Source organism: Ascaphus truei, chromosome 3 (assembly GCF_040206685.1).
Source record: "Ascaphus truei isolate aAscTru1 chromosome 3, aAscTru1.hap1, whole genome shotgun sequence".
NCBI classification, from domain to species: Eukaryota; Metazoa; Chordata; class Amphibia; order Anura; family Ascaphidae; genus Ascaphus; species Ascaphus truei.
The window spans coordinates 325,399,567-325,413,391 of NC_134485.1; the positions used below are offsets into that span (position 1 = coordinate 325,399,567).

General features: G+C 44.0%; 1 non-coding gene across 1 annotated transcript; it reads right to left on the minus strand.

Moving 5' to 3' along the window:
• Positions 1–11,580: 11,580 nt before the first annotated feature.
• On the minus strand, positions 11,581–11,662 carry TRNAS-CGA (transfer RNA serine (anticodon CGA)). Its single transcript has one exon. It is a non-coding gene; the product is annotated as a tRNA-Ser (tRNA).
• Positions 11,663–13,825: the final 2,163 nt, after the last annotated feature.

Sequence of the window (13,825 nt, forward strand, 5' to 3'; positions counted from 1 at the left end):
TCACAGAAGATAAAGAATGTACGGGGAACTGATCCCAGAAGATAATGCCAGGATGGGAAACTGATCCCAGAAGATAAAGAATGTACGGGAAACTGATCACAGAAGATAAAGAATGTACAGGAAACTGATCACAGAAGATAAAGAATGTACGGGAAACTTATCCCAGAAGATAAAGAATGTACGTGAAACTGATCACAGAAGATAAAGAATGTACGGGAAACTGATCACAGAAGATAAAGAATGTACGGGAAACTGATCCCAGAAGATAAAGAATGTACGTGAAACTGATCACAGAAGATAAAGAATGTACGGGAAACTGATCACAGAAGATAAAGAATGTACAGGAAACTGATCACAGAAGATAAAGAATGTACGGGAAACTGATCCCAGAAGATAAAGAATGTACGGGAAACTGATCCCAGAAGATAAAGAATGTATGGGAAACTGATCCCAGAAGATAAAGAATGTACGGGAAACTGATCCCAGAAGATAAAGAATGTACGGGAAACTGATCACAGAAGATAAAGAATGTACGGGAAACTGATCACAGAAGATAAAGAATGTACGGGAAACTGATCCCAGAAGATAAAGAATGTACGTGAAACTGATCACAGAAGATAAAGAATGTACGGGGAACTGATCCCAGAAGATAATGCCAGGATGGGAAACTGATCCCAGAAGATAAAGAATGTACGGGAAACTGATCACAGAAGATAAAGAATGTACAGGAAACTGATCACAGAAGATAAAGAATGTACGGGAAACTTATCCCAGAAGATAAAGAATGTACGTGAAACTGATCACAGAAGATAAAGAATGTACGGGAAACTGATCACAGAAGATAAAGAATGTACGGGAAACTGATCCCAGAAGATAAAGAATGTACGTGAAACTGATCACAGAAGATAAAGAATGTACGGGAAACTGATCACAGAAGATAAAGAATGTACAGGAAACTGATCACAGAAGATAAAGAATGTACGGGAAACTGATCCCAGAAGATAAAGAATGTATGGGAAACTGATCCCAGAAGATAAAGAATGTACGGGAAACTGATCCCAGAAGATAAAGAATGTACGGGAAACTGATCACAGAAGATAAAGAATGTACGGGAAACTGATCCCAGAAGATAAAGAATGTACGGGAAACTGATCCCAGAAGATAAAGAATGTACGGGAAACTGATCACAGAAGATAAAGAATGTACGGGAAACTGATCCCAGAAGATAAAGAATGTACGGGAAACTGATCCCAGAAGATAAAGAATGTACGGGAAACTGATCCCAGAAGATAAAGAATGTACGGGAAACTGATCCCAGAAGATAAAGAATGTACGGGAAACTGATCCCAGAAGATAAAGAATGTACGGGAAACTGATCCCAGAAGATAAAGAATGTACGGGAAACTGATCCCAGAAGATAATGCCAGGACGGGAAATCCACATTTACAGAATGAGGTGGGAATGATGTAGGGACAGTAGGGATAATGTTTATGTAACCCTTGTTCCCCCCCCTAAACTCAACTGATGTATCTAGGGTGCGTGAGGGCGGATTACATGGTGATGGGTGGTGCATACCTGTTGGAACAGGAGGGCCTGAGCTTCCCGCGATGTTATGGGGGAGACCGGACCAGGCTTCTGAGGTATTGGCCTCCATGTGGTCTTAATGGTACAGCGCCTCCATCTCCTATAATTCCCAGGGATGTGGGAAGAGACCCTTATAGAAGAACCCCCTTTGGTCCCGGGGTGAACACTCCAGAATCACTCGGCACAATGTTGAAAGCACAGAGTCTTTATTGTACTCACTGTCGGCAGAGCAGTAATAGCAGCACAGCAATACACGTACACGATATGCCTTCTCCTCCTCTCCCACCAGATCGTTCTCCGCAGGATGGTCTGAAGGGTATCTTTCTCCCTGCCTCCACCTGCAGCCAAGGGCGCTACGAGTGGGGCTAGCTCTTCCCTCACCCCCTAAGCAGGGTGAGAGGCATGGATCCACCTCTGAACTACTAGGCCCTACTCCACAGGAACCCAGCTACACTCTCTCTTACTATCTGACTGTCCAGCCAGACACTCCAACCTTCCATCGGACCTCCTGGACAACTCACTCCTGACTCACTCCTCTCTCTCTCTCTGGCTTATAACTGAACTCTACTCGGCGTAGAACAGAACTGAACTGACTGCCTTAGTCGTAGAGCCGAACTGAACTGACTGCAGAGCTCACAGGAACCGCTACTAAGTTTGGTCAGCCCCGCCCCTCATGACATCAACAAGACCTCCCCTCTGCACAGGCCGGCAGCAGAGACAGGCTTGTATTAATCAAGCAGGCAGGGCTTTGCAAGGGGGGAAAACCCATGATTACTACTGGGGCCTGCCTTTAACAGGGCTTACCACAGTAGTAGGAAGATTTAGTAGCCCGTGCTGTTTACAGGGGGCTACATTTATATACTAGTAATTTAGGAGAGAGTCTTGTATAGATTAGGGTGCTTGTCCTCATCACACTAAGGCCGCGCTTATAGTCTCGGCGACGCGACGTTGCGTCAAAACAAATGTCTTGAATGTGTCACGTGCGCCGCGACGGAGTGATGGCATGGTCACGATCGCTGGAAGTCAATGAAAATTGATTTTTCAGCGGCCACGTGAGCGGTTCAGCCAATGAGGACAAACCGCTCATGGCCACGCCCCTCCGGTCGCTGATTCTTGTCTCTAACCCTAAGCAAAAATTGCTGCTACAACTGCGACGGATGACGCGTCGCCGTAGCAAGGACTATAAGCGTAGCCTAAGGCAACACTTTACTATTTATCCTAATTGCTTTCAGTACATAAATAAAACAAAATCTGCTTTGAGAAACGTCTTTGTGTCAGACTCCCTTTCCATCAGCAAGAATCACGTTTACAAACGTCTGTGTAGCAGTGTGTACATGCTAGGCTGAGATTATACAGCCTGCGTGACCGCACGCATAGCCTCCCGCACTCCTGCAGCCCCACCATCTGAGTATGGCTGATTGGGGAGGCGATCTGGGTGCGTGGCGGACGCGTCACGCAGCTGGTTTGCCCTCATTGGCTGAACAAGCTCACATGATGCTGACGTCACGCTTCAGCGCTTGACAAGACAATTTTTTTGTCTCTTCAAATCGCGGTCGCTCTGTCATGCGTGCGCACACGGAGCGGCCTCATGGGCATTAGTCAATTTGAGGTTGGCACGCGAGCGCAATTGCAGGCTGTATAATCTCAACCTTAGGCTCGGTCCCCAGTGGCCGCGGCTGCGATGGTGCGCGCGGCGCACACAAGGTATGGCCCTCTATGAGGCCAGCCCCAGTAGCTGCCTGCGAGCCCCAGCACAATGCGCGACCACATTTTGCAAAGACAAGGATTTCGTCTCTTCTTGTGGTCATGGAGCGCTGGCCACGTCACTGCGGTGGTTCAGGCAATGAGGGTGAATCAGCAGCGTGACGTCATGGCCGCCACGCGTTGCTTGGAGTCCACCAGGTCGCGCTGCTGCTGGGAACGAGTGCCACCAGACACCCCGCTGCACGCACTGGGGCCTTAGCCTTACACTCGTCTTTAGCTCTGCCACCTTAGCGGCTGACGTCATATATGAATCGCAGTGACATCCACAAGGCTCAATGTTCTCTCCTGCTCAACGTGTTTCATCCCTCTTGGTAACTTCATCAGCTTATTTCTGTTGGCCCAAGTCTATGTATTATGTGCGGTTACTATGACAACTAAACAGATTGAATTGACCCTTGACAAAGATAACGAATGTGTTATAAACCACAATAGATATAAACAAGTGTTGAACCCTCTACAAGAGTTACCAATTACCACAGCACCCACAGCACTTCAAATACTGCAATTCACATCTGAGAAGCATAAGGAGAAAAACTCAAATTTTAATCATTGACATCAATAAATGGTGAAAAGACACCAACAAGTGGTCCAACTTTGAGTTTTTCTCCTTATGCTTCACTGACTTGCAGTCTTGTGAGTGCTGTGGGTGTTGTGGTAATTGATATATCTTGTGAGGATTTGGGAGATCCTCTTACCATTACGGGACTTAATTATTAATTGTCATCTTTGGTAGTGTTGACCAACTTCTTTACCTTTTTTTTTCATCTACAAGAGAATGTTTTAACTAAGTAATCCAGATACAGTAGGTAGGAGTGAATACATCTATTTAAAAAAAATACATAAAATAAAGCAATAATAGGAATGTGTTTAGGGTGAAGCCTAAACAATACTTTTTGGGCAATGATGGAGATATTCCTCTTATTCAGAGAGAGTTTATTTTACCGAGTATCAATTTTATACCAAGACATCGTCATTTTTTATTTAATGGAAACATCTTTTTGCAAGTTTGTGGAACGGCTATATGGGGACCAGATTTGCCCCAAATTACGCTAACCTTTTCATGACTTATTGGGATGTTGATCCTGTTTCTGCATCAAAAGTTCTGAACATTAGAAAAAAAAACTTTCCATGCCAAGTGGCTCTGGGCTGCAAAACAGCTGCCATCCTCCATCTGCTCTTATTGGCTAAAGTTGTTGAGCTTCAACCAACAGAAACAGGCGAACTCTTAGCTCCAGTCATTCTATACTGGACACAATGTTTTACAAAATGATACTGCATAGTTGGTCTTCTGGGTCTTTAGGTCATCTGGTAGAGTGTGGTACAGAGGTAAAGAGAAAACAAGTATAATATTCAGACTGCTGTATTTTTGACACTCTATGCCACAGATCAAGCACAGCAATCCAGGAAAGATGCTGTTCAAAGGATGTCAGAAAGTAAAGAATAATAAAGTTTATTTATATAGAGATGTATAATGATAAACAAAACCTGCAAAACTATTTAATTCAATGGGTTAACTATCCAATGTCATGGTTAGGTAGATTATACCCAGTCAAGATGCATTTGCTTCCCAGACGGCTATATTTGTTTAGTTCCCGCCCAATACCAATTAACCTGAAAGAACTCGAAAATCTTTAGAAAAAAAATGTGATTTTACCTGGGAAAATAAAAAACATAGAATTAAAAGAACCATTTTATACAGACAAATCTCCGGACGGGGATTGGCACTCTGCAAAATCCTCTAGCCTATTACAGGGCTGCCAGAATATGCCAACTCACGCAATGGTACTCAGCAAACAAAAAACAGATGGGTTGAAATAGAAGCTGAAGAAATAAAACCCCAGACCACCAAATCTCGACTTTGCCTACTCCCCAAAGACAGACCACCACTTACCAAATTACACCGTATTTTGGCTCTCGCAGATTATGGGACACACTGAAATGTAAATGCAAGCTGACTACAAGAGAGTCAAACATGACCCCTTTATAGAGAAGCCCGGCTTGAAAACTAGTAATGATCGCAACAGATTTCTCATGGAGCGAAAAAAGAAAATTCAGGAGAATAGGGGATCTATTTGTGACCCTCCTTGCCCGGCTCCTAAGGGCTGTTCTATAGAGCGCGTGCGTGTGTGCGTGTGCCGCACACTTTGTGTGTGCGTGTGTTTTATTATTTATTTTTAAAAAAAAAACCACATTGGTAAAAATAAAATATTTATTAACATTGTGCAGATACACACATACACACACAGACATACATACATACATTTCAGCGCCGGTAGCGGCGCAAAATCATTCAATTCCCGTCTTCCCAGCTGTCGGCCGGATGCACGCTCACTGCCGCGCGCGGCCCTTGTGTAGAAGGGCTGACTAACTTCATTCAATTATAAGTGTCGCACGCGGCCGCTATATAACAGACTTAAGGAGTTTACATCGTGTCTATTTGCATGGCTGTGCTCAGTCTCTGTTACCTTGTCAGGGTGCAGGCAGGGCATTGGTAATGCAATGATGGGTGCCAGGAACTTTATTCATACAAACAGCTTTATTAACCGCTGTCGGTAAAGGCTTAGTCACAACATGCACTTCACAATCAGTACAGTCTCTGATCTCTCCACTGTTTGCACTGTTTCTTTTCTATTCCCCAGCTGCCCCTGATCTCTGCCCCCCAGAGAAGTGCAAAGGCTTTACTCATCCTGTGTTACCCAAGTGATCCCTTTCCTGTATAGTGTCTGCAGTGCTCCATCCCCTGGAGATGCTTCCGGGCCTTGTCTCTCCTCTCATACTATTCTCAGTATCCCCGTCTCGGGTATTGAATGCCACCTTGTGACCTTCTCGGTTAGAGTTAGCTAGGGACCCTCCGTTTGGGCAGATCCTGCTATGCCTTCAGGTTACAGCTCGGGGAACCCATTCTAGGCAAAGGCATCCTTCATGTGAGCCAGGAGAATAGGAATGAGCCATTTCTAAGGACACTAGCTGGTAAGGTCAGGGCCCCTAACTACAAAACAAGCAAGGGGATACCTGCCCTATTATACAATCATCTGGACACTAACTTATTTACACTATACACAATGAGACTCCCCCAAGAACCTAGTTTCTAGAACCTTCCCCCATACTATATATACCCTACTGTGAAGTCAGAATGGGTCAGGGATTACTCTGTGTGGGTCTACACAGTTAGCCATCTAAACCCATAGTAGTTCCAAGGGGCGGTAACATATTGTTTTTTGATAGGTTACGCACATTTGAAGTCCAACACAAAGTATCTTAAAGAGAAATTTATAGATATCTCCAACTGAGACATTTTGTGTTCTCCTGTTTCGCGGGCAAACCTAGCTCTTCTATGATATGTTTTGATCATATCTCCCACACACCCATATATAAAAGCCTTGATTTCAACACTGTATCCAGCCTTCCTACTAACAGAGCCAGATAATCTGCATTACATCAGACAATGGGAAGAAGAGATGGGGGAGCCCCTGGAATGGGGAAAATCTGGGAACCTATCTGAAAGTATAAGGAAAATAGCTATAAGCAACTCTTTTGATGCTATTATACCATTAAAGAAAATGGACCCCACCGCCTCCCCTTTATGCTTCAGAGGATGTCGACAGGTAGGGAGCATGTTACACACCTGGTGGGAATGTAAGGATATCAAAGACTTATGGATCACAAATAGAATGTTAGGATCACAGGACCCTAGACCCCCGGGCAGCACTGTTAAATAGACCCATCCCAGAAATTACCAACCATCAAGCGAAACTCATTACCCACCTATTTTTGCCCACTAGATGCAGAATAACGGCAAATTGGAAGCAACCGGGCCCTGCACTTTCCTCAATGCTCAACAATCTGTGGGAAATAATGTACATGGAAACGATGCATACATTTACTAAAACTTTGGAACCACGGGGCAAATTATACCCACAACCAAGCTTGATCATAGCGTGACCGTGAAGAGGTAACCAGACTCACTAATAAAGGTTAAGCCCGTTTGGTTACCTCTGACCCATATGTTGGGGTTCAGGAGTGTCAGCTCTTGGACCCAACTGTTGTAAAAGCATTACCTGTACTTATGCGACAATAAAGAATTTTTGTGCTTTTACCTTTCCAGGGATGGCAGCAAGCAGGGATTGCTGTGGTATGAGTTTGAAGGTTTTTTTTGCAGAGAACGTGTTGTCAGAATGTGTCTATCTAGTCAGGGGCCAGAGTTGCTGGTTCCCCTAAATATGTACCCAGGAATCAGGTCGGATTCCTGGATACATGTAGACCCAGTATCTCGGTAATATTTCCCCTTGAAAACGCTTGCGTGACTCACCACTAGGGTTCCCTGCTTCAGCACAGCCCAGAAAGGTAAATGGTGCAAAGGGATGTAAAGTATCCCTGTAACTATAAGGGGTCCCCAGGTTAGGGGGGATGCCCAGTTACTGTACAGGTAACCCAGAACCTGCTTAGAGGTTCTGGGGGTATTCCAACCATCTATAACTGTGTGGGGGTGCTTGTAAAGTCCAGTCCTAAGTCTATTTTATAGTGAGTGGGGAATATTAGTGGTAAGAAATAAAGTGCAGTTTTTTTATTCTATTCCCTATACCAGCAAAACCTAGGATATTTTTATTTAAGTGCATATTTTATTAAATTGCGTGTTTTAAAACATATATGCTTGTGCACAGAAATGAGCTGGGACTTTCAGAACCAATGCTCTGACAGGACACTGGGGCTACCAACTGATGCCAGTAGGTCTGGCAGGACATCTGGAGATGAAAACACCAGATGTCTGAGGTGTCAAGACCATTTGTACAGGGAGGGAAGGACTCCAGTATCCACGTCCTGGGATCTATGGACACTCTTTGCATTTCCATTTGCTCCACCAGACTTAGTGGAGTCGACAATGGTTTAGCTGGGGGGGTGGGGAGATGCTGCTGGTGGGCACATTTCCCATTGGCCGATTCATATTTCCCACCCACCTGTTTTTTTTCAAGCTAGCGCTCAACACGCCCCCTGCCTCTGACATCATCAGCCAGATGAGCCCTGCTCCGAGTGGCTGCAGAGAAATTTCTCACGCTTTGGATTGGTCTATAGTATTTTTTGAATGAAATTCAGAAGTATTAAAAACCCCTACGCCCATCAGATAGTTATCCAGTCCGATAAGATTCTCAGATTCTACGTTTCCAGTTTCAAGTCTCCAGCAAGAAAGGGCCACTTCAGCGAAAGCAGCCTGGAATATTTTCTGTCCTGTTTTTGCAACTGTTATCAGGGTTAGGATTCCCTGCACCTAGGTGAGTGTAGGTTGTAACGCCAGTTCCCAAGTAAGTGTGTCTTTTTGCTGTAGTTTGTGTAGCATTGTGTGTATGCCTTTTCTTGTGAATAAATGTACAATTTATTTAATTAACTTGTTTTGCTCGATGCATGATCCTGGTAAAAAGGTGTCAAATGCCTGGTTTCCTGTGACACATAGTCATAAAGGTCCCCCCAGAAAGGTCTTGAGGCCTTCAGGCTCACAATAACATGTATATGCGCTGTAAATAGAAGATGTATTTGTAACCAATGACATTGTACTAATGACGATAGAAGGTAACTATGTCCCAACCCCCCCCCCCACCCCACCCCCCCAAATAAATACCCTTTTCTTTTTCTGTACCCTTCCCCCCAATAAGCTGGTGAAAAGAGAAATAAAATACTGATAATCAATAGACTGGGGATATGATATCCTGATGGGTTTTGTGCCAGGCATGGGGCACTGCATCTAGCAATTGACTGAAACTTTACCATTGGAGGTCCTGCTCCCATAAATAATCAACTAAATGTACCTCAAAAAGGTATCAGACACACTAAGCAGAGATAAAATATCAAATGCACACAAAAAAGAGAGAAGCAAAAAGCAACACTGAAAAATAACATCTAATGGGCTACTTACAATAAAGATTACACAGAGGTCACTCAAATTGTCAAAAAAATATGCTATTTACAGCAAAGATACAGCTTATGACAGCCGTACAGGGAAACCAAGGGTTAAGAAACTAGAGGAGTTATACTGAAAATATTTGGAGATGCGTTTACATCAAAACATAATGCATATATTAATATATAATGTGCACACATGCCCCCTCCCCATTCGCCTGTCAGGCAGGGCCCGGATGAACCCCACTCCATAGGTAGGGCTCGGGGGGGGGGGGGGAGGGGGTGACGAGAGGGGGAGGAAGGGAGATAGAGGTGAGGTGGGGGGAAAGGGATAGAGGGGGTAATGAAAGTGGGGGGAGAGTGAGGAAAGAGAGTAGGAGAGAGCCAGCGGAGTGAGGAAAGAGAGTGAGAGCGTAAGGGGATAGAGAGTGAGAGGGGGCAGAGTGAGAAAGGCTGAGTACAGACTGGGTACTTCACGTCCGCACGCCCGTGCGTCCGCGCCTCTGCCTCCGGGGTGATGTGTGCTCCTGCCCAGCAGACAGAATGACCCGATTTGGAGGCGGGACTACTCAGGCATAGAATAAAAAAATAGAAACAAATTAGTAGAAGTACACGTGACACGGCTGCCGGTTGAAATCACAACTTCATTTGTCTCCTTTCATGTGCAGCGGCGACAGCGCTGTACTGCGCCGCCGGGTGTCGTTTTCAGGTTGAAAACTCCCATAGAACACAGCGGAAGAGTGGCGGACGTGCGCGCGTCATATCGCAGCCTGTCTGAACGCAGCCAAAGAAAGGGGGGTAGGGGGGCGACTTGCCTGGCGATGACATGACGTGAAAATACCTGGTGCTGCTTGACCCCTGGCCTAAAGTTGAATGCAGGGAAGAGTTATATAGGTAGGGATAAGTAAATCACACACACATACAGTGGTGTGAAAAAGAAAGTACACCCTCTTTGAATTCTATGGTTTTACATATCAGGAATAATAACAATCATCTGTTCCTTAGCAGGTCTAAAAAATTAGGTAAATACAACTTCAGATGAACAACAACTCATGACATATTACACCGTCATGATTTATTTAACAAAAATAAAGCCAAAATGGAGAAGCCATGTGGGAAAAACTAAGTACACCTTATGATTCAATAGCTTGTAGAACCACCTTTAGCAGCAATAACTTGAAGTAATCGTTTTTTGTATGACTATCCGTCTCTCACATCGTTGTGGAGGAATTTTGGCCCACTCTTCTTCACAACGTTGCTTCAGATCATTGAGGTTTGTGGGCATTTGCTTATGCACAGCTCTCTTAAGGTCCAGCCACAGCTGGTTCAAACAGATATCCCAGGGGTGGACAGGTCCACAATTTGGCTCTAATAGTGGCAAGTGCGTTCTCCTTTGACGTAGGAGGGGGAAAGAAGGGCTGAGGTTAGAATGTAGTAATGTTAAGAGACCCGGATAGAAATGCAGACGGTCATAAGCAAGGTGAGATGAGACGGTGACCCACGAGATAGAAATTTGCAGAAGAGGTGTTCCATAATGCCAGATCACTGCGCAATTACTCGGAGCTTGGTGAATCCACACATAATATATATAAACGTGCTAAATACAAGAGAAAAAGTGCGTGCAGATACAAAACTTGTTCACTGCCATTTTTTAACCTTTTCATGCCAGGTTGACTTGCAGGGTCAGCCATTGAGAAGGGGGCGGGGAGGGAGCGTGTGCTATTGCAATGATCACGAATGTGGCACTAAAACCTACGTGTCACTTTGTGCCAATAGAGATCTTGGCGCGGAAAGGGTCAAACCTCTCGTGTTCAGAGGCGAGTAAAGTGACTGGGAGGACGCAAAGATTTGGGTAAGGAATATAGTGCAAAATGGATGTAACTCCTTCGCTGGCTTAGGGGCCTGCAGTGCTGTTGGAGGGACCCCTCTGGCAGCCAAGGGGTTAAAAAAAAGGGACATTTGCTCTGGTGTTTTTTATTATGTGGGACACAGTTATGGATATGTGAGAAGCAATGTTGCAGCCAAATGATCTCCTCAAACACCTTTAGTTTGCTTCCTGTTGAATGATTACTATTACGTTGCATTTTGCACTTGCAAAGTGTACACACATATTTACTGTAATCATTCCTTCCCGTGACTCCTATCTCTACATAACCATTGACATATCATTGTGGGATTCACTGTACACACAATCATTTCAATGCATCTACCTACAAATCTAATTTCTATTATTAAGAGATATTCCGGCTTCTTTCTTATTCCGGACAATTGTACAATAGAATAAGAATAAATTGCACACGTGTCTAAAAATATTATCACCGAGGGGGGGTGCAAAATCAAACCCGTCACGAACAGGATTCGAACCTGTGCGGGGAAACCCCATTGGATTTCGAGTCCAACGCCTTAACCACTCGGCCACCGTGACTGTAAGCAAACGGCGCGTTCAGCTTCCTGACACAGAGCGCGGGGAGAGAGGACGTGTCGCGTGCAGCTATGACAGGCACGTTCACTGCAGCTGCACGTCATAAGCCAGCTCAGTGCTGAGAAGGAGCAGGGAGCTGTAGCAGGAAAGCTGCAAGTTTTATGCTTGCAATATATACTAGATACATTTCTCACGACATATCTAAATATATACATACATACAAACACACACACGTGATTTATTTCTTTTTAGTGCACGCACCAACCTATTCATTCAGAATCCTCTGGGTTGGCGACCTTGGTTCGAATCCTGCATGTGACATATTCCATTTTTCTGTACATTACTTGTTTTATTAATATGCACATTTCATTTACAATAGGGATACAATAAGACAGGATTTTGTTCAATTGCTCAAATAAACTGCACGTTATGTATTCATTTTAATAAGGTGTGTCTATTTTGCATAGTTCTTATATTCATAGGATACTATTTAAAAATAAGTGTATTATCACACACACACACACACACACACACACACACACACACACACACACACACACACACACACACACACACACACACACACACACACACACACACACACACACACACACACACACACACACACACACACACAGACACACACACACACGAGAAAGGAGCGTGCAGAAGAGAATTCAGTTTACATTTCTCCCTGGTGCAGCAAAATGCAGCCTATTGTTACTGCAAATGCAAGAGAAAATAAGAGAACTCCCATGTAAGGGCAGGAAGGTGATACCATCTGAGTTATTTAATGTCAGTAAAGAAAAGAGAGGCAGACGTAAAATACGTCTATAAATACAAACAGATTTTAATATGTTACCTATCAGAAGGGTCAGTGAAATGTAAAGCAAAAAAGGGGTTAATTGTGACCTCTGTCATTTAAATTAACACTGGTGACTTCTAACATAACACACTGTTAACACACACACACACACACACACACACACACACACACAAACACACAAACACACACTTCAAATAGAAACACGCTGACACATAGACACTGATATATAGTTCAAATACAAACACACTGTCACACACACAAAGATGCTGATACACATAGTTCAAATACAAACACACTGACAAAACACAGATATACCATATATAATGATATACACAGGTATGGACATGCAAACGTGCACATGTACAAAGACACACCCACCCACTGATGCCTACATACTGTTGTATGCTGCTGACATTGTTAGCCGGTGTTTTGCTTTTATGGGTGCTACACTGTTAAAGGTAATAATAATAATATTTTATATTGTAACATAGCTCTTTAGAGAGAATTCATAGCTCACAGTGATAAATGGAGGCATATTATATTTGCTTTTATATGATATGATACTGAAATGATTTTCTGTCATGCCAATAAAGCTTATTTCGAACTTTGAATTGATTATGTTTATTTTTACATTAGTGTCTTCAACTTTATGCTTGGCAGCAAACAATGGCTAGATGACTTGGCTCCAAATTACAAGGGGCAGGCTCAGACAGGCCCGGTTTTACAGCACTTCTTCTTTACATAGTTCATTGCAGATTCAAATAATAAAAATATAGTTGGGTGATATAACACTAGGACTGGCCAAACTTGTACTCAGCAGGTTAAATCCCTTGTAAGGAAGGAGTGGCAGCTCAGGTCGAATACAGTGGCCGTAGAAGAGGGAAAGAGTAGGCATAAAAAACAAAGATTGGGAGGAAGCAACATGATGAATTTGTGCTGTGTATGCTTAAAACACTGTATTTCCTATGGTAAAGGTGGCACATAAAGACCCTTATCCAATATGCTGCTTCCATGCGCTGTAGAAGTTATCAGTCCTATCCAAAGTCAGGCTGAGGCATGTAGGGCCCACAGGGGGAACTGATTGGAAAGACCCACTCACTGAGCCATACCCAAAGAATGTGGGGGCAGCCCAGGGAGGGCACATACAAGAACAGTCAGTAGCATTAGGTGGATGGATTGAAATTGAACAAGCAGCTTCCAATTTACTTTAGGAATAGTAAGATTGTCCTAGGTGTCCCCCCTGCACTCCCAGGTCTGGCAAATAGCTGTCCCCCCTGCACTCCCAGGTCTGCCCTGTAGATGTCCACCCCTGCACTCCCAGGTCTGCCCTGTAGATGTCC